This window comes from Cavia porcellus, unplaced genomic scaffold (genome assembly GCF_034190915.1).
Source record: "Cavia porcellus strain 051 isolate PalLab524CR breed Dunkin Hartley unplaced genomic scaffold, mCavPor4.1 scaffold_11, whole genome shotgun sequence".
Lineage (NCBI taxonomy): Eukaryota > Metazoa > Chordata > Mammalia > Rodentia > Caviidae > Cavia > Cavia porcellus.
In genome coordinates this window covers 50,300,700-50,321,766 of record NW_026947494.1, presented here as the reverse complement: position 1 = coordinate 50,321,766, position 21,067 = coordinate 50,300,700, and the positions used below count along the sequence as shown (strand labels likewise).

At 39.3% G+C, this 21,067-nt stretch overlaps 1 long non-coding RNA gene across 2 annotated transcripts in view; it reads left to right on the top strand.

Moving 5' to 3' along the window:
- Positions 1-20,417, top strand: part of LOC111754809 (uncharacterized) — a 166,619-nt gene extending 146,202 nt beyond the window's left edge. For both annotated transcript variants that reach the window (XR_010050498.1, XR_010050499.1), the window contains 3 exons: positions 13,637-13,770; positions 16,598-16,731; positions 19,102-20,417. This is a non-coding gene — a long non-coding RNA (uncharacterized LOC111754809). The remainder of the gene's footprint in view (positions 1-13,636; positions 13,771-16,597; positions 16,732-19,101) is intronic.
- The last annotated feature ends 650 nt before the right edge of the window (positions 20,418-21,067 follow it).

Below are 21,067 nucleotides of genomic sequence, written 5' to 3'. Positions count from 1 at the left end.
TATAATGGGGAATCATGATTACCACATACTTTTATGTATTGTTATCATTTCTTACACCAGGGGAACTATTTGTTATTAATACATGTGAGTTTGATTTATTTCACTTATGAATATGGTCTCAAGTTGCACCCATTTATTTATAAATATCTCAATGTAATCATTCTTTATAGCTGACTAGTACTCCATTGTATAAAAATACCACAACTTTTTTTTCCATTCCTCAGTTGATGGACACTTAGGTTGTTTCCAAGATCTGGATATCACAAATTGTGCTGCTATAAACATGGGTGCACATATATCACTATGGTATGATGCTTTCAGTTCTTCTGGGAATATGCCTAGAAGTGGAATAGCTGGAACAAATGGAACTTCCAATCCCAGCTTTTTGAGAAGTCTCCAGACTGACCTCCACAATGGTTGCAGCAGTCTACACTCCCACCAACAGTGCAGGAGAGTTCCTTTTTCCCCACAGCCTCTCCAGCATTTGTTGTTGTTGGTTTTCTTGATCCTGGCCATTCTTTCAGGAGTGAAATGGAATCTCAGTGTGATTTTAATTTGCATTTCTCTAATGAGTAATGATGATGAACATTTTTTCATGTATTTATTTTCCTTTTGTATTTCTTCATTTGAGAACTGTGTATTCATCTCAGATGCTCATTTCTGGATTGGATCTTTGAATTTTGGGACTCTGATTTTTTAAAATTCTTTATATGTTTTAGATAGAAGTCCTTTGTCTGAGGGAGAGTTCACTAAGATTTTTTCCCAATTTGTGGGTTTTCTTTTCACTATACTAGAGATTTCTTTTGACATGCAGAAACTTTTTAATAAGAGGTGATCCCAGTTATTGATTCTGGGAAGTATTTCCCATGCAGTTTGAGTCCTGTTCATGAATTCTCTACCTACCCCTATGTCTTCAAGTTTTTACCGAATTTGTCTTCCAATAGATTTAGAGTTTCTGTTTTAATATTCAGATCTTTGATCCATTTAGATTTTAATTTAGTACATGGTGATAGGCATGGGTCTAGTTTTAGTTTTCCACATATGGAGAGCCAGTTTTTCCAACACCATTTATTAAAGAGACTGTCCTTCTTCCAGTGAACATGTTATGGCCCCTTTATCAAAGATCAGATGGTTGAGTGTGTTTGTAGTTGTGGTTGTGTCTTCTAATCTATTCTACTGATCTTCAGCTCTGTTTTGATTCCAGTACCATGTTGATTTTACTACAGTTGCTGTGTAGTATAACTTCAAGTCAGGGATTGTGATGTCTCCTGCCTTGCCTTTGCTGCTTAGAATTGTCTCTCCTATTCTAGGTCTCTTCTCACTCCAGATGAATTTTAGGAGTGATTTCTCTAGATCTATGAGGTATGTTGATGGTATTTTTTTATTGGGATTGCATTGAATCTGTATAACAGTTTTTGGAGAATGGCCATTTTACAATATTTATTCTTATCCATGAGCAAGGGATGTCTTTCCACTTCCTGAGGTCCTTTTCAATTTCTTGTTTCAGTGTATTTAAGTTTCCCTGTATAGGTCTTTCACTTCTTTTGTGAGAGTAATTCCTAAATATTTCATTTTTTTGGTTGCTAGTGTGAAGGATATGGTTTTTCTTATTTCTCTATCAGTGATTTTGTTGTTAGTGTAAGGAAGGCTATTGTTTTTTGAGTATTAATTGTGTATCCAACTACATTGCTAAATTTATTTATTATATCTAAGAGTCTTTCAATTGAGTTTTGGGGGTCTTATATGTAGAGTATCATGTCATCAGCAAATAATGATAATTTAGCTTTCTCTTTTTCTATCTTTACCCCTTTTATTTTTCTCTCTTGTCTAATTGTTCTGGCTAGTATTTCCAGTACTGTATTAAATAGGAGCAGTGATAAGGGACATCCTTGTCTTGTGCCTGATTTTAAAGTAAAGGCCTTCAATTTGTGGCCATTTGGTATGATACTGGCTGTTGGTTTGTCACAGATGGCCTTTATTATATTGAGGTAAAGACCATCTCTTCCAATTTTCTGTAAGGTTCTTTTTATAAATGAATATTGGACCTTATCAAAAGCTTTTCTGCATCTATAGAAATGATCATGTGATTCTTACTTTTAGTTTTATTGGTATGGTGGATTACATTTATTGATTTACAAATGTTGAACCATCCCTGCATGCCTGGGATGAATCCCACTTGGTCACACTATATAATCTTGATGATTTGCTGCATCCTATTTGCCAATATTTTATTAAGGATTTTTCGCATTTATGTTCATTAGGGAGATTGGTCTGTAGTTCTCTTTTTTAGTTGAATGTTTCTCAGGTTTGGTACTAGAGTAATATTTGCTTCCAGGAATGACTTACGAAGGAATGCTTCCCTTTCAATTTCATTAAAGAATTTGAGGAGTGTCAGTATTAAGTCTTCTTGGTACTTCTTGTAGAATTCTGCAGTGAATCCATCTGGGCCTGGGTTCTTCTTTGTAGGTAAGGACTTAATTACATTTTCAATTTCATTAATAGAAATTCGGTCATTCAGCAGTTTTACATCTTCTTGACCTAGCTTTGTTACTTCATATGTTTCTAGGAATCTATTTCTTCTGTGTTATCTACGAGAGTAGAGGCTTTTGAAATAGGTGTTGATGATCTTCTGTATTTCTATAGAGTCTGTAGTAATTTCACCTTTTTCATTCCTTATTGCATGAATTTGAGCTTTTTCTTCCCTTTTTAAAATAAGGTTGGCTAGGGGCTTATCGATTTTATTTATTCTTTCAAAGAACCAACTCTTTGATTCATTGATTCTTTGGATTGTTTTCTTAGTCTCTATTGCATTAATTTCTGCTCTGATTTTATGATTTTCTCTCTTCTTTTGGCTTTGGGCTTCACTTGCTCTTCTTTTTCTAGATGTTTGAGGTGTAACATCAGGTTGTTTATTTGTATTTGTTCTGTTTTCCTGATATGGGAACTCAGTGCAATAAATTTTCCTCTGAGGACAGCTTTCATTGCATCCCACTGATTCCAGTAAGTTGTATTTGTAATTTTGTTTGTTTGTAGGTATTGTTTACTTTCTTCTTTAATTTTCCCTGTGACCCACTGATTACTCCAGAGTGTGTTATTCAGTTTCCATGTATTTGTTAGATTTTTGCAGTATCTTTTATCATTAATTTCTAATTTCATGGCACTATGATCCGATAACATGCATGGGATATTTTCAACTCTTTTGTATTTATTTAAATATGTTCTGTGAGCCAACATATGCTCTATGTTAGAGAATGACCCATGTACTGCTGAGAAGAATGTGTATTCTGACGTTGCTGAATGGAACACTCTGTATATGTCTATCAAGTCCATTTGTTCATAGATGTGATTCAGTTCTGTTTTTTCTTTGCTGATTTTCTGTCTGGTTGATCTGTCCCTGGGTGTCAACGGTGTGTTAAGATTTCCTGTTATAATTGTGTTACTGCTAATTTGGTTTTTCATTTCTGTTAATACTTGTTTTATATAACTGGGTGCTCTGGAATTTGGTGCATATGTATTTAAGATTGTTATCTCTTCCTCTTGAAGTTTTCCCCTAACCAGTATTTAATTACCTTCTTTATCTCTTCTGATCATCATTGGTTTGAAGTTCACATTGTCTGCAAGCAGAATAGCTACCTCCACCTTTTTTTCTTATTTTGGTTCCTGTTGCATGAAATATTGTTTTCTATCCTTTGACTTTCAATCTGTGAGTATCGTTTTGGGTTAGATGGGTTTCTTGTAGACCGCATATGGTTGGATTTTGTTTCTTGATCCATTCTGCCAGTCTGTTTCTTTTAATTGGTGCATTAAGACCATTTACATTAATGATTATAACTGTTATATGTTCGTTTATTGTTGACATGTTATCTTTCTGCTGTTGCATCTTTATCTTTCTGTTCTGTTTAATTGTCTGTTTTGCTTAGTGGTTTTTTCCTAAGTGTAGCTAAACTGTCTTTCAGTATTCTTTGCAGGGTTGGCTTTGTGGTCATGACATTCTTCAGCTGTTCTTTGTCATGGAAGTATCTTATTTCTCCATCCATTTTGAAGGACAGTTTTTCAGGGTACATCAGTCTAGGTTGGAAATCATTTTCCTTTAGGATTTGAAGTTCTTCACTCCATGTTGTTCTTGACTTTGTTTTTTGTGCAGAGCAGTCTGCTGTGATTTTGATAGGTTTTCCTTTTTAGGTGATCTGTCTTTTCTCTCTGACAGCTTTTAATATTCTATTCTTTTGTTGGATTTCTGGGATGGTGATTATTATATGTCTGGGTATAGTTTTATTTTGGTTATGGCTATTTGCAGTTCTATATGCTTCACTGATACTGATATCAGTTTCCAATCTCATGTGTGGGAAATTTTCAACTACTACTTCTCTAAATATCCTCTTGACATCCTTTATGTTGTCCCCTTCTTTTTCATTTATCCATATCAATCTTATGTTGTTTTTCTTTGCATCATCTTGCAGCTTTTGAACTGTTATTTCCTGATTTCTTGTTATGTTTAAAAGATCTTTCCTTTCCTTTTCACTAGCTGCAATCTTGTCTTCGAGGTCTGAAATTCTATCTTCACTTTCATTGAGGTGGTTTTTAAAACTTTCAATGGAATTTTTGATTTCCTATATATCTCTTAGCCTCTGCTTTATGTATTCGGTTTGTTTCTTATATTGTTCATCCTGGAATTCTACCTTTGTGTTTAGTTCCTCGAATTTTTTAAACTGTGTCTTCTTTAGACATGTTCAGCATCTCTTTCATTTCTTTTATCATTTTTTCTTTTACCTGGGAGATTATTTCTAGTTTGAATTCCTTTAAAGCTTCCTGGAGTTGCTTCTTTATTTCAATTGCTATTATGTCTGATATTTCAGGTGTACGGCATATATTTTCTTCTATATACATAGCTCCTAAGGTTTCTTGGGATGGGCTAGAGGTTTGAGATTGTAATTTGGTCTTTTGTTTTGTCATTTTCCGATATTTCTCTGTTTCAAGTGTTATTCCAAGGCTTCCCAAGGGCATGTTGGAAATCCTCTTCTATGTCCTCTGCTCCTGGGACTCTGGCCACCCAGTTCCCCGGATTGAGAGAGGGTTACTGAGCATGGGGCAGGTCAGCTCATGACCCACTGAGCTGGTCCAGTGAAACAAGAGAGCCGCAAAGCTCCCTTCCAGGGCCCAGTGAGGGTCCGAAACTAGCTGGGCTCAGGAGATGGTCTGGGGATACTCACCCCAGGCCACCCAGGCTCTGGAACCAATGGCACTGGCAGGCCCAGAACTCCAGAGTCTGCCAAGCCTGGCAGGGAGCAGGGAGACATGTGCAGGCCGCCAGTTCAAGACCTGTCGAGCTGGTCCAGTGCAACAGGAAGCTGCAAAATTCCCTGTCCGGGGCCGAGTGAGGATCCCAAACTAGCTGGACACATGGATTTTGCACCTATTTTATTAGGAAGAACTAGTTCTATGGCCACAGCTAGGTCAAACATAGCTGAGTAACAGAGTCCTCAGTCAGGCAGGCACCTTCGATACACAACTGAAAACTATTAAAGAGAAGCATAGTCTGAGAACAAGCCAATCTCTGTCACAGAGAGGCAGGTCAGGAGGGATGGATGCTGCTGTGGTCACAGTGGTTGGCCATAGAAACAAGATCACAGATTTGAGTCTAGGGATTGGTGAGATAGTGTACCAGTTCAAGCCTCAGCAAGGTAGGCTATTAGAGGCGCAAAGACACATTAGATTCTCTCTCTCTCTCTCTCTCTCTCTCTCTCTCATTCTCTCTCTCTTTCTCTCTCTCTCTGAATCTAGGAAGAAGATACTTTATTATCACTGTCTATGTACATTTCCAAAACTTTATTTTACAATATAGTAATTTCAGTTTGAATTTTAAATTTGATAGAAAGTAGAAGAAGGAAGTAACAAGACCTATAAGATATTTACAGTATTTAAAGTCTCTAAAAATTTTTCAATCTGTTCCCTGAAGTTGGTTATCAATGGAAGAACCAACTACTAAGGCAAAGATGGGTACCTGGACTCTGGAATAGGGACATGAGGTGGAACATAGGTCCTAGGGAGACAGGACAATCTGAGCCACTCACTGGTAGGCCTAGGGTTAGATTCTGAGTTTAGTATCACGATGGACAAGTGTGCTCTGCCTGGTCTTCCCATATCTATTGAGAAAGGCCCATCTTGTTTCATAACCTGAGATGGGCTGGTTTTCTTCCATGGAGTAATCAAGGGTCTTCTAGCCAGAGAAAATATTGAAACCAGAACCTGGACAGGCCCATGAACATCCTTTCAGTAATTGAAAGACGAGCTAAAAAGATTATCAGGGAAGGAAGCCTGATATAGTCCTAGAAAGAGAAAAGCTTGGTTTCCATTATTAGAGCTATTTACTGTTACTTCTGGTATACATTTTTCTTTCATAGGATAGAATCAATACCAAATAATGACAATAAAACACTAGTTTTGTTGCTATTTGTTGTGGAAGGCTCTCTTCTCTGAAAACACCTGACCTCCTACATTGTAACTATCAGGGAAATATAGAGCAGAAAGATGATCTGAGAAAAGGAATTTCCTTCAGCTGGGCTGTCCCCAACTGTTCTGAGACCCCAGTGAAGGCCAGGCCTCCCTTGTCCAGTGCTACAGTGTTGTTTCTTTCATCTTTTCACTAAGCTGAAAGAGTGGCTTCTGACTGGCCACTGTTGAGACCACAGTGCCCTAGAGTGGCCTAAGAGGTCTGGCCTCCTCTGGTTTCCTGATCGCTATTTTGTGATCTTGAGTAATTTATTTACCCTTCTAAGGACCTTACCTGTAGAATGAGATAATACTAAATATATCTGGTGGTGTTCTAAGATTCATTCTGTTAAAAATAGTAAATACACTCTACCACTGCTATAAGATAGAATATGGCTTAGTAAACTTTGTTTTTGGTGTATCAAACTCATGTATAAAGAGACTACAAATCTCTCTAAAGATGTCTGTCAAATTCTACTCCCCCCAAATCCCTTCTAGAGTTCAATACAGTAAAAAATGTGTTCTCTTTCCACTAATTTGTTTTTATACAAAATAGATCATAATAGTAGAAAAAGGTAAGAATTTTGTGCAGTTTGCTATTACTCCATGTCATTTAAATATAATTTTAAGATTAGTCAGTGCATTAACTTATTTTATTGTAAATTCTAAAAGAAGAATTGAACTACAGAGTGAATAAAGATGTATTTTATTAAGGCAATTTATTCTAATTTGTAGAGGGCAAAACTAATTTATATTTGCTGTCTCAAATTATTATCTAAAGACTATTCTTTTACCCTTGTAAGTTCTTGATTAGACAATATTTTATTCTCAGGTAACTAAATGTTGATTTTCTCTATAAAGAACTATTTGGAAACATTTTTCATGCAGAAGTTGAGTAAAATATTCACCACTTCAACTTCATTCATTTTTTAGTGTGCCAAACTCTTGTCCTTATGAATATGGTCTATGGGACTTCAGCCTATCAGAGATGACTATTTAGAAACTTTCACAGAATAGCATTTCAAGTATATTCCCAGGTATTGGAGACTGAATCCAGGGCCTTAACTTGTTAGGCAAATGCTTTATCATTGTTCTACAATCCAGTTTCCAAGTCAAACTGGAACTGAAATTTGAGGAAATGGATTATGACAACTCTTGATAACACTATGGAAGCTCTGAGTCTTCATTTATTTCTTCATTTATTCCAATAGTGCTGAGTGGCATCGATGATACGGGGAACAAGATAGTCACAGTCTATTTCCTTTATAGGGCTTACATTTTATTGCAGTTCATGGAAGAAATAAGTTTCATGGAAAACTTTTTCAGTAGAAAAAAATAATTAAAATCATAGCAAGTGTAATGGAGAAACAAAGCAAAGCTAAGATAGAAAGTAATAAAAATATGTGAAAGAAACTTTTTAAACAGTGGTGTTATAACTCCACTCTTGAGAATAGGGCTTTTAAACATTTAATTGCAAGGGATTAAAAGGGGAATGTGCTACAGACAGGAAAAACTACTGCATGAAAAGATGCTGAATCAGAAAAGAGTTGGGTACCCTCGGGAAACTAAGAAGAGATTAGGAAGACTAGAAATCCCTGAAGAACTGCACAACCTGGCATGAGATGAGGTGGAGATGAAGTGTCAGAGACCAGATAATGCAAGGCCCATATTTTATTTTACATTAAACAAAAAAATTACAATTTTTAAAGCAGGGAATGACATGAACTGGTTTATGTTCGAAGCTAATCTGGTATGTTATAATTTACTTTCCTGCCATGTGGAAGATGAATTGAGTAGGATGCAAAAGTGGAAAGAAAGAGACCATATGGGAGGTGTGAAGGAGGTCAGCTAAGAAATGATGGTGGTTTGGGTAGATGTGGTGGTGGGGGGGGCCAGACTCAGGTTTATGATACACTTTCAATTTATTTGATGGTACTGACGATAGATTGGAAGTTGGGTACGCAGGAAAGCGAAGAATCAAGGGTGACCCCAAGGTTTTGACTCTAGGTCTGGGTGCATATAGAGGGACAACATATGGAGGTGAAAAGGCAGGGCTAGAGATTGGAAGTTGAGCTTTCGATCTTAAATGTTAAAATTTAGTAATTTCTGGGATATTCAAATAAGGCACATGAAGCAGGCATTTGAATATGTTAATGTGCATCTCTGAGAAGTGGTTATAAATTTGGTACTTATTAAAAATAGAACAGAGTGTTCCTAGTGTTTAAACACTAGAAATGAGAAGATCATTTAAGGGAAATGTACAGGCAAATGGGAAGCAAGAAAGTTGGAAGATAACAGAAGAGGATGGCGGGGAGGAGAGAAGGAAAGATAGTTAAATAAAACAGAAACAGAGTGATATGAGAAAAATCAAGACAAGAAGATGCTCCAAAGAAGGGGAATCATTTAAACTGATTGAGTAGACAACTGGCTGACACTTTCTCTATAAAGTGTCCACCAGATTAGGTCATAAGGGGCAGAGATGGCCAGAGACCTGACATGAGCAGCTGAATCACTATCTTTGGAATTTTGAAATGGTGTGTGGAGATATGTTATTCTGTATAGATTTGCTTTCATTCATAAAGATAAAAAATTTGAGTGAATGAAGCTTGTTGGGGGTTAGTAACCTGTGGTAGAGGATGGTTGGGACAATGGGTACATTTGTATACTATAGTTTACATAATGTGGATGGAACACACTGTAAAATATCCCGAAATGTTTGTGGATTGACTCAAGAAAAAAAATATGAAACAAAAATATTTTTTAGTTTAAACTCCCTTTCCATCACTTTGCAAGAGACAATGGAGGTATAAAGGACATGATCTTCAAAAGTTCAAATTTGGTTTCTCTCAAAAGTCATATATTTGGGTGCTGGGGATTTAGCTCAGCGGCATAAGCACCTGCCTTGAAAGCAGGCAGTCGTGAGTTCGACCCCCGGTACCGATAAAAACAAAAAAGCCAAAAAAAAAAAGTCATATATTCAATGATTTAATATTCTCACTTTCTATGTGGTATAAGCAGGGATCTTACAATATTATTGTTCCATCTTTAGAGACTAAGACCAGAGCTGCTGTGTAGAGAGCTGGGAGCTTTCCCAGGCTTTTGAGTGCCAGGTCCATGAGGTTTCCGTGCGCCACAGGAAAGTAGCTGTGACTCACGACCCTCTTGCCATATTAGCTCTCTGGACAACGGTCTGGAGAAAGGTCATTCTTTACGTTTTTCTTCTCTTTTTAGTTCCTTCTTCCTTTCATTTTTTTTTACAGGTAAACTTTCATTACTCCCATTCTTTTTGGCCTTTCCTTGTGCAGAGGCCATTCCCACAGCTGACCTCTTTCTCGTGCCTTTTCATTTGGTAAATGGTCCAGTGTTGAAGGGTAAGAGAAACACATCAAAGGTAAATGAATGACTTGTTAGACAGGAGGGAGGGAGGGACTGCATATAGGCGAGGCCACTGTGGGAGAGCTGTGCACATATGATTCCGTTTTCAACAAGAGTTGCAATATCACATTCACATACAGGCCTGAAAACACTCTTTTTCTTAATTCTTTTGAGTGATTAGAATCAGGTGACATCGCACAGTGCGATCATTATTCCAAAACTGAAACCAAAGCAGAAATGTTCACACAGTTTTCCAAGCCTCACTTAGGGCCCAGGGAGCCTGAGCCAAGCCAGATGGGCAGGGGTCCTCAACATTGCTGGCAGCATTACCGTGGGAGTTCTGGTGTGCAAGAGAGCAGGATTGTAGAGGCCCAGAGGACAGAAGAGACCACGAAGATTTCTAGAGACTGTCTCAGATGGATCATTTAAAAATATCCCTCCCAGAGCAGGACATTCTGTGCCTCCCGTCAGCACTGGTTCTCAGGCGTCTGAGCTACCCAGTGACCACACTAAGAAAGAGATGGCTTTATAAAATTTCCTCACACTAGCACTTTAATTAAAAGAAAATCCTTCTATGTTCTGCAGCGTTTAAAAGGTCCATTGTAATAAAGGTTTGCGGAAATAAAGCCTCTCTTTGTATGCCTTGCAGCGCGGGGAGAGCTGGCCACATTTCTGCAGCAGTGAAGGATACAGGAGAGAGAGGGCCTCTTGAACCCACTATGCAAATTTATGAAAACAACATGCAAATCAGTAGAGTTCTAGCAATTGAAAACAAACAAACAAATGACAGGAAAGAGAGCGATTACTATGTCTCATGGTAGATTCCCAGCTCTGCCCATAGTTATCCAGATGTGTTCATGTGTGTCTATGTGTCTCAGTGTATATGTCTCAGAGTGTGTGTATGCGTGAGTGTGTGTATGCGTGTGTGTGTGTGTGTGTGTGTGTCTGTGTATACGTGTGTTTGCAAAATGATGGGAGAAGATGTGGAGCAGCAATAAAACCTGAACACAAAAAATTTAGACTCAGTCTCTGTTTGTTTGTTTTGTTTTTCTATTTTCTGAGACCCAAAACTCCTCTCCTTGTGAGGAGTATTTAAGTAAAATAGGGTTCTGTGTACACTGAATTGCTCAGAAGGGAGTGCTACAACACAGAAAGGCATCCAGGACCAGAAATCAGGGCAGGAGAATTCTCTTAAATGACAGTCTTTAGGCCCTGCCTGGCCTTGAGTTAGAGGACACAACTCTGGTGCTCTTTTGGCTGTCTCTGGAGGGCCACTTGATCATGCCCCCCTGGAACCTGTGTCTCCCCCTGCCTCATGTTCTAGGTACACAGAGAAATTCAAGATTTCTGCCTTGGGCATTGCTTACTGGCTTTTAGGAGATCATGCTTGTCAAGGGAGGAGGGTGGGCTACATTCCACAGTGTAGTAGCTCCACTGGGCCATTTGTATGGCTCGCTCTACAGTGTGGGAACCTCTTCCAGCCCTCCAGCTCTGCCTCAGCTCTAGTACAAGTGGGACTTGCAGACATATTTTCTAGTTTTGGGTCAGCCATGAGTTGTGTGATTTTGGACAAATCGGTTTCCTTTCTGGGCCTTGGAATCCTCATAGGTCAAAATAGGATCAGTGTGAGGTGGAACAGACTGAACACTAAGTGCCTTGGAAGACAAACATCCTTGAGAAAGGTGAAATCTTTAAAAGGTCTCTCCCATAGGACCTGTGAATTTTAAAGGAGGTTGTACCAGTCTAGTTCTGTACAGTTTGTGAATTCATCTTTTCCAAGTTAGAGTGGGATTCAGTATCTTAAAATCTCTTCATTCAAATGAATTAATCTTGAGGTCCTACATTTGCACACAATTGTAGAGTGTTTCATTAGTTAGTATAATCTAGCTAATTGTGTCTTCTTGGAGTTAGAAAGCAAGTTTGTGAAATTAACTGGGATGTAGACATTTAAGTGCTTTAAAGTAATCCACACAAACAGAACTAAGCGCTATAATCTGGGTTACAGATTGCCACAATAAAATATTGCTAGAAAAGTTGAGAGTTGTAACTAGAATTCATTGTCTCAACTGTCAACCTTTCTCTAACCAATACTTTATCAGCCTGTAAGTCCTCCTCATTTAAGCCCAGTGTGGGGTGAATGCTGAGACAAACTACTTCAGGAGTTGTCCTATTTCCCTTCCCGGGCTGGTGCCCCTCTTGTATGTCACCATTCTCTTTGCCTTTCATGAATAATGAACTGGCATGTTTGACCATCAGACAGATGCTAACCAGAATTGGCCCACAATAATCCTGTGGTTTACTTTGTTTCAACTTTGTAGGTAGGCAGCATGAATATCTTAGCAAGCCTAGGGTCTCTGTAATATGTCTGGTGCCAAAAGTTGTCCCTCCTGGGCTGATGAGATCGCCTGACAAATTTGCTGTCATCCATCACAGCATGGAAAAGCAGCCTTGGTTTATTCTCCCTGATAGTTCATAGACAAGAAGGTCATGGAAACACAGCACGGCCTGAAAGCCCAATCGCTGCTCCTTATTCTCATGTTCCCAGGAACTCAGGTTCAGCAATCCTGCGCAGCAACATGCAAGCTACAAACAGAATTGACAATAATTTAGTAGCCACAGCAAAAAGGTGAGAGAAGGATGGGGCCGATTTTAATACGATATACTTTAACTCTGACATGCAAACTGTCATCATTAACATTTATAGTCGATATAAAATTATTAATGAGATAGTTACACTAAGTCCTTCAAATCCAGTGTTGATTTTCCACGCTTAGCACATTCCATTCGGACTAGCAACATTTGAAGTGTTCTGTAGGTCCAAATGACTGCTGGTTGTTGGACTGAATGGCGGAAGTCTAGAGGTGGGAAGTAGGGGAAAGCCTTCCTCAACTGCATGCACTGCCTGTGTGTGCACCCTGTTTATCTTTGCAGTAATATGAATAACCATTCCATCCTGTATGCCTACTTATGTAATTAATTAGCATTTATATCGCAGTTTATGTTTGCAGAGTGCTTTATTGATGTAGTTACCAGCATATTTATCTACTCACATGTTTATACTTTCATGTGCACCTACCTGTGCTAATTAGAGCTATAATTATTGAAGTTATTTAAGAACACAACTCATAGTTATCTTCAAGAGCACCAACAACTATTTTAATAGCAACAGTAAATTCTATCTTCCCTCTTGTCTACTTCACAAAGAGATTTTATACCTTCACCCAATATTCTCTGAGTTCTTGCTCCGCCTCACAGTGAAAGATGCATTTAAACTCAATCTAATAATTACCTTTTCTCCTCTGTGAGCTTAAATTTCCTATGGATAAGATAGAAACTTCCTGGCATATCTTCCAATAACAACCGCTTCAACATACACAGCATTTCAACATGAAAATTCTAATTAAAAATGACTACAACCAATGAAATAATGCTACTTCTGCATTTGAATGACATTTTCTATTCCTTATCCCAAACTTATTCCTAAGGCATTTTAGGGTCTATGAGTAGAAGGGGTAAGAGTGTAGGTGGAAGCCAGAGCCCTATGCTCTGGTCACCTAGTCACTTGTCCATCTTGGTCTACGGACCAGGTTTTTCTACAGACAGAAGCAGTAGGGTTGTCAAACAGGCTGTAAAGGGAGGTATTATGGACAAGAAACACCCCCTTGGGGTGTGGTGAGGAGGTTTCACCTTAACCTCTTCCCTGTCCATTTCCACTTTTGCTCCCCCGAAATCAGTGAGGAGAAAAATCACAGCACTGCAATTCATTCTGCAGGTCTGCTGCTTTCAGAGATTGGAAATGCTAGCAAGAGGAATGATATACATCGTGTGATAAAAGAAGAGTACAGAAATATCCACCAACAGCTATTAAACGCAGCTGTCTCATGGCAAAACTGAAGGGCTCCACTGGTGAGTAGAACGCAGTGACACCACCCAAGAGACTGGGAACCAACTCCCGCTCCGAAGCAATTTTGTGAGTTCAATATTGGGGATTAGAGTTGAACATGAGAGATCTTATGCTGCAAATCACTGCATACCCAGCGTTTTTGTTACCTACTTCACAGTCCCCTGGGGAAAATCATTAAGCCTCTTTCTGTCTCTCTTTAAAATGGGAGCTAAATTAGTAACTTACCACAAAGGAGTGTTTTCTTAATTACTTGCGTACAAATTGCTTGACATTATTGAATGAAAGGTATCAAGGAGAAAGCAAGCTATTACCATGATTATTTTTGTTCTAATACAAAGCAGCAAGCCAGAGCCCTTTCTATCTCTGCATTAGGTTTCAGCTCAGTGATACTTTAGGGACTGGTTTCCTAAGGCTCCCACCAACATTTAGTATAGCAGCTTGTCAAAGGCAAATCGGGACAGACCAGCATTCTGGGGTGAGGTTTGAAAGGTATGAGGTGCAGTTGCAAGGAAAGAACACTCTAAAAGTGAGAATTAGGGGATGGGTGGTGTTCTTATCCTGGTCCATCACTCTTGTCACTGGCAGCTTCCTCCTGCCCTGTGAGCTGGTCTCCCAAACTCGATTGTGAAGGCTACTGTTGTGGAGATTGGTTTTGCCAGCATCATTCTAACACTTATTTTTACTAGAGCATGAGGCCCAGTCACAATCATAAATTAACATGGAATGGCAAAATGTAATATTGCTAGAAAAGATGAGAGGCAAGCTTTCTTTTATGTAACGTGTCACTAAGGGCATGCAGCAGAGAGGATAAGAGAGGGAACTTTCTAGACTAACACAAAAAACTGAGGTTTCTTTGAAATCTGACCAGGGCCAGAGCAACACATGAGCTCTGTCCTCCTCTTCTAATCACTGAACATAACTCATTTTGAAGGGTGATGGTTCTGCCCAGTAGGAGTCCACAAGTCAAGCCAGGGAATTTGAACTAACACTGATTGACCCTGATTTGCTATTGCATCACTGAATCGTGATGTGATTATGTCTTCATTAGGAGTGTGGGGTTAAGAGAACAAGACACAATATGGTAATTATGCTAGAAAATTGGGTGGCATTAGAATCAGGCCTTGGAATGCTTTCTATGGAATTCTTCTGATCAAGACAATTACTCTGCTGGAGATAGTCCTGCAGGATGCTTCTGAATAATTAGACAAGCTCCATAGTCCAATGAAATAGCAAGGGAGAGGAATTCTCTTAGCCCCCGAATCTCTCTTCCATCCGTGGTATTGTTTATTCACTTTTCTAAAAAATCTTCCTTTGAGTTCCAGTACATTATTTTTGCTATGACTGTCTTAATGATAGTGGCAGGAGATTGTTTAAACCTCATTTTGCTGCTGACTATGTAGAAAAACTGTTTCTCCTCCCATATGTAATTTTCTGTCCATTCATTAATTGTACCACTGTTCTTCTAAGTTTATTTACTGCTTCTAAATATGTAACTTAATTTATGCCTCTAGTCCCATGGGGAGCCTGTAAAATGTAAAAATCTTATATAATAGCAGAAGCAGCCACAAATATTTTAATATCCAGAGCTGCTTCTGAATCCTAATTTTGCAGATGGCATGATGTTCATTTTATAGCAGCTATTGAAAACTAATAAATGCCATCCACATCACTCAGCATTGTCAATAATCCACCAGATTGCGTGTCAAGGGATGCTGAAGGAAGAGGATCAGCTCCCACCCCTACTCTAACCGCCTCCAGCTGCAGACCCTGTAGCTGACCTGCTTTATCAGCTGCCACCTTCTACACCAGTCAGCAATCAGGAGAAGCTTTTTGAACCTCTAATCTGCCAATGGAGAGACACTTGCAAGAGGGTAATTGCTGCACATAGCATGCAGGGTTGGGGGATGAGCTCTGTCCTCCTCTGCTTATTGTATTTACACTTTGCAAATGCAACAGGTGAGCAGTGGAGGAAGAGCAATGAGGTAACAGCCAGGCCACTACCAGGTCTGGTCTGGTCTGGTCTGGAAGTCAGTGGAAAAGTTAATTACTCCCTATTCTATGCTTTCTTTTTGATAAATTCTGTCTTAAAGTAAAACAAAAGTTCATATAGTGAGAGACTAGAAAGGGGGACAGCAACATTGCTGAATAAAATATCTGACACTCAAGTTTAAGAAGAAAGGTTTATTTGGCTCACATTTCACAGTGACTTCAGTCCATCATGGGCTGGCTCCAAGGTAGGCATGGCAGGGAAACATCAGAGGGTAGAAACAGTCCAAAACAAAACAGGGTAGGCAGGGCAACAAGCAGGCAGCAGGTGGCCAGCAATAGCAGCCCTGTCTCTATCCCTTATATTTTATCTGAGATACCCACCCTTAGGGCCTGTAGCACTCACATCCAGGTGGGGCACCCTTAATCGCTGCAGTGCACCATCAACCAATCCAAGCAACATGTCTTTGATCCCAGCATCACACACCCTAGATCCCGCCACCTCTGAAAAAGTGCCATCTATGACCAAGTGAGGTTTGGGGGGACTTCTAGATACAAGCTGTAACAGCAAGTTTATCATTCATCTACTATTTGTCCTGCCAGATTGTTAATATATTCTTAGTCTGTTCCAGGGACTGAGAAAGATTATGCTTAATCTATAAGTACATGTATACATATGTCTAGTTTATATGTATCAACTTAATTTCAAGTAAGGTAATATTTCTCAAGTGATTCCTGCCTTAAGGAATTTTCAGATTAGAAAGGGCTATTACCATAGTAGTAAGTCACAGCAGGAAGTAGTAAATGCTCTGAGTGAGTATCAAAGCTTTCTTTTCCCTAAAGGAAAATGTATAACACTTCCAACCCCCAGAGGGTGGGAAGAGAGTCAGAATCCAGAGAGATCTTAAGAGGGAGACATGACTGGGACCAGATACTACGAGTAGAAGGTGATCGGTGGGCCTCTACAGTCCTAAAAAGTAAGTTAATGTCAACTGAAGTGAGGTCAGCTTCTCTTTCTTTTTCTCTGTTCCCCTGGGAGGTGACTGTCTTTGTTGTATCCTTGAGCTGAATTTCACCTGGATGCAAATTCAAAGGAGCAAGAGTGTAATGTGCTTTTAGGCCATCCCAGGAGATGTGTGCTGAAGGCTGCGCAGAGCCGTGCAGCAAGTGGGCTTGATGACAGGCCTGAGTGAAGAGAACTCAGAGAATGTCTGATCCCAGAGCAGCGTGGATGCAGAGGAACAAGTGAATGTTCAATCCAGTTTTGTCTTCAGATTCCCAGGCATCATAGGGAGGGGAAGCCCAGATGCAGCAGCTCTTTGTCATGTAGGACATCTCTGAATCCTGCTCAGATTCAGAGATTATTGAATCTTTTAAAGATGAAAGTTGGACCTGTTAATCATAATTTTTCTACCTTATGCCCAGAAGCAAATGCAAGCTGGTCTTTGACAAAATTCCATCTTGTTGTGAAGGCTGCTTGCTTGCCTTTCTTTCTTTCTTTCTTTCCTCCATCCCCTCTTCCTTCCCTCCCCTTCTCTCTTTTTCATCTTCCCAGCCTCTCTGCCTTCTTTTCTTTCTTTTAGTTTTGTGCAAAAATATGTGGAATAAATCAGTAAAAGAAAAAAAGACAGAAAGAAAGAAAGAAAAGAAAAGAAAATGCAGATGCAGATGAGGAGCAGGGTGTGGGGAAAAGAAACACACACCAAATCTGACAGAAGAGAAGTTGTCTTTTACATTGTCACTGCCATAACTTTCATCCCAGACAGCCTGCCGGCATTTGTTATCATTTAATTTCTCAGTGATAGTGATTCTTTCTGGAGTGAAATGGAATCTCAGTGCTATTATAATTTGTATTTCTTGAATGACCAGTGATATTGGACATTTTCTTATATATTTACTTGCCATTTGTATTTCTTCATCTAAGAGGTATATATTCATTTGAGATACCCATTCTTGGATTAGGTCTTTGAATTTTGGGGCCTGATTTTTTTCAGTTCTTTATATGTTCTAGGTATAAGTTCTTTGTCTGAGGGACAGATGGCTAAAATTTTTCCCATCTGTAAGTTTTCATTTCACTCTGTTGGTCATTTATTTTGATTTATAAAAATGTTTTAATGAGATCCTAGTTATTAATTTTGTGAAATACTTCTTATGCAGTTTGCTTTTTTTTAAATGAACTCTTTGCCTACCTCTGTGTCTTCAAGATTTTTACTTACCTTGTTTTCCAATAGATTTAATATTTCTGCTAATATTTAGATCTGTGTTCCATTTTGACTTTAGTGCATGGTGATAGACATGGGTCTATTTTTGTCTTTAGTATATGGAAAGTCAATTTTTCCAGCACCATTTATTAAAGAGGCTATCTTTCTTCTAGTGAACTTGTTTGGTCCCTTTGTTAAGATCAAGTGGCTGAGTGTCTTTGTAGTTGTGTCCACACCTTCTAATCTGTTTCAGTGGGCTAATTTAATAGGCCTTTGTCCCAGTATCACACACTTAACCCCAGCATCACACACTTTAGATCCAGCCTCCTCTGCAAATGCCCATCTATGACCACATGAGGCTTTGGTGGAGACATCTAGATTCAAGCCATACCACCAGGACTGATAGAAACAAGTGATGTACAAAGAACTCACTTAAGTATTCAGTACTACATTTGTGAAACAGAAAGATGATGCCCTTCTTGGTACATGCCCAGGAACAGCCTCTAACAATGTAGGTATCTTGCATCCATGGTCTTATGGATTTGGCAAGAAAAAGTCTGAGCAAGAATTTCATTCATAGGCTGGGGATATAGCTCAGGAGCACAGTTCTTGCCTGGCAAAGTGCGAGGTTGTGAGTTGGATCTGCAGGAGCAAGAGAAAAAAAAAAAAGTGTGTCAAGAATTTCATTTATGTGGTGCCCATGGATAAATATATATTCTGACATACATAGCTGAATCAAAAGTTGGGGGGGGGGCGTTGCTGGGTAACTGGGTTCTCTTTAGCACTGATTGGCCCCAGGTCTGTTCACTGTATCATAATATATGTTTGTAAATGTATAATATAGAGTTTATAGGTATATAACATAGTTAGGTTAAATATACAGAGTATATGTAATATCACTGTGTGTATTTTATTTCATATATATTTGAGTTAACCCAAGTTGAATGTGTATATGATCCTACTTGGCTATATTTTCACACTTTTTAATGGAGTTACAGTGAAGGGTAGGACTAATACATGTGGGACCACACTAATAGAAACAACACTAATAGAAAAACTCCAACACTAATAGAAAAACTTCCAGAGTAGCACAGGGCCTACATGTGCATTCATAAAATACTAACCGTTTTTCCTCTTCTTCTTCAGGAGCTGAGAATGTGGACTGTTATCCTCTGTGAGCAGTATTTAAGTGATAAGACTCCTTGTTCTAGAAGACTTGCAGGAGGAAGGGTAGGGCATCTTGGTTTCCTGCCAAAGAGGGATCCAGAATTGGCTTCATCTTACAGGGGACCAGTGACTAGAACGAGAAACTGTCAAAACTAGGAAAAGGCCCCAGGCTGTCCTTGGTGTGGGTGTCTCCACTGCAGTAGGCAGGAGTAGAAGGGGAGAAGCCAGGAGTTCAGAGCACTTCAGGCACCCAGAGACCCTTGGGAATTCCCTGTCATCTCATGTTCTGCAAATGGAGGCCTCACTGGAGGCCAGAGCCTGGATGCCAAGCCAGGGAGGAGAATGTTCATTTCCAGTTCTCCTAGGAGAGCTGGGGCACAGAGGGGAGCAGCTGAGACATCAGCAGTCCAGAAGTGATCCTGAAGCACATACTGGACAACTACAGAGCTGAGATGCTTATTGTTTGCACTATTATTTGTGGAGGGAGCTAGAGCAGTGGGCTCGCTAGTACACGTGGTCTATCTGCTCTACAAGAATACACTAGAAAGCAATGATAGCTATGCTCCAGAGTGAGAAAGACAAGAGTTGAGGAGAAGCACTCACATGTGTCTGGAGGCTGAGTTGTACACTCAGATCTTATTCAGACCAAACCAACAGGGTGGGAACAACCCACTGGGTTTTTTTTTTTTTTCCTTTTTTACGTAAATTTTACTGTACTTAGAATAATCATCCTAGGTAAGTGAAGAGTTGATAAATGAACTCAATCTGCAGGGTCTTGTAAGAGCAGAGCTGTGCATAATTACACGATTGCCCTGGGGGCTGTGCTTTATTCTACTGAGTAGAAAAGGCAATGCCCTGTGAAACGGGAAGCCAGGGCTCTTGTGGCTTAGCAAAAGGAAAAAATATCATCCCACCCTTGGCTTCCTTTCCTTTGTCATGGAGCTGCCAGAGAAACTCCCAAAAGAGAAGCACAGTATTCTCCACTCCAATTGAATGAGTCTAGCCATTACCCTTTGAGACGCGGTAGGACGTTTTTCTATGCATGCATATACTGCAGCTGTAAAAGGGCTATTGATTCAGTTTAGATGCAACGTAAGACGATTCAGAATCCAGGGAAAAGACAGAAAATCACAATGAAAAGGAGTGAATATAAGTGAAGATAAATGAAATCAAAATCCCAAAGATGGGAGGAAGCAGTCAAAGAAAGAATTTTATATCATCCACCATCATTAGCTGTACATTTCCCCCTTCCTGTGCTGTGTTCTTGCATGACATAAATTATTTTCTCAGTTCTACCTTTCTTTGTCCTTCATTATTCACTAGGCTTTCTCTTTTGGTCTGTAGATTTCTCGGAGACCACCCTCCCAATGGAGGTGAGTGGAAAGCGCTGGGATGCAGCCAATTTCACACTGAAAGCCCAGTCCCAGGGCTTCAGATGCAAAGCTTTTGGGGGAACTGTGAGATTAAAGGTGTGAAAAAACATTATAGAGGTTCTCATATAAATGAGGTTCTTCATTTAATTCTGGAGCTTTCTTTTTTTTTTTAATTTTTAATTAATTTATTTATTTATTGGTCTTTTTCCTTTTTATCGGTACCGGGGATCGAACTCACGACTGCCTGCTTACAAGGCAGGTGCTTATGCCGCTGAGCTATGGCATGTACTCCTCATGCCCCTTCTCTCCCATTTTAACATAAGCTTGATCATTTTCTGTTAAATTGGATATTATACTTTGCTCAAAAGGTTATGAAATATTTTTGATACAATTTTATATATTACAAAGTGATCAGGTCTACTACTTTAATACTCTTTGGGAACTGGGTAGTCCAAGAAAGCAATTGCTTGGTCATATTCCTAGTCATTTAGAAGGTCCTGTTTAAATTTGTTTCATAACAACTAAGGCTCACTGTGGGGCCATTTGTGCTTGGTTTTCTCTGTGAGTGCATA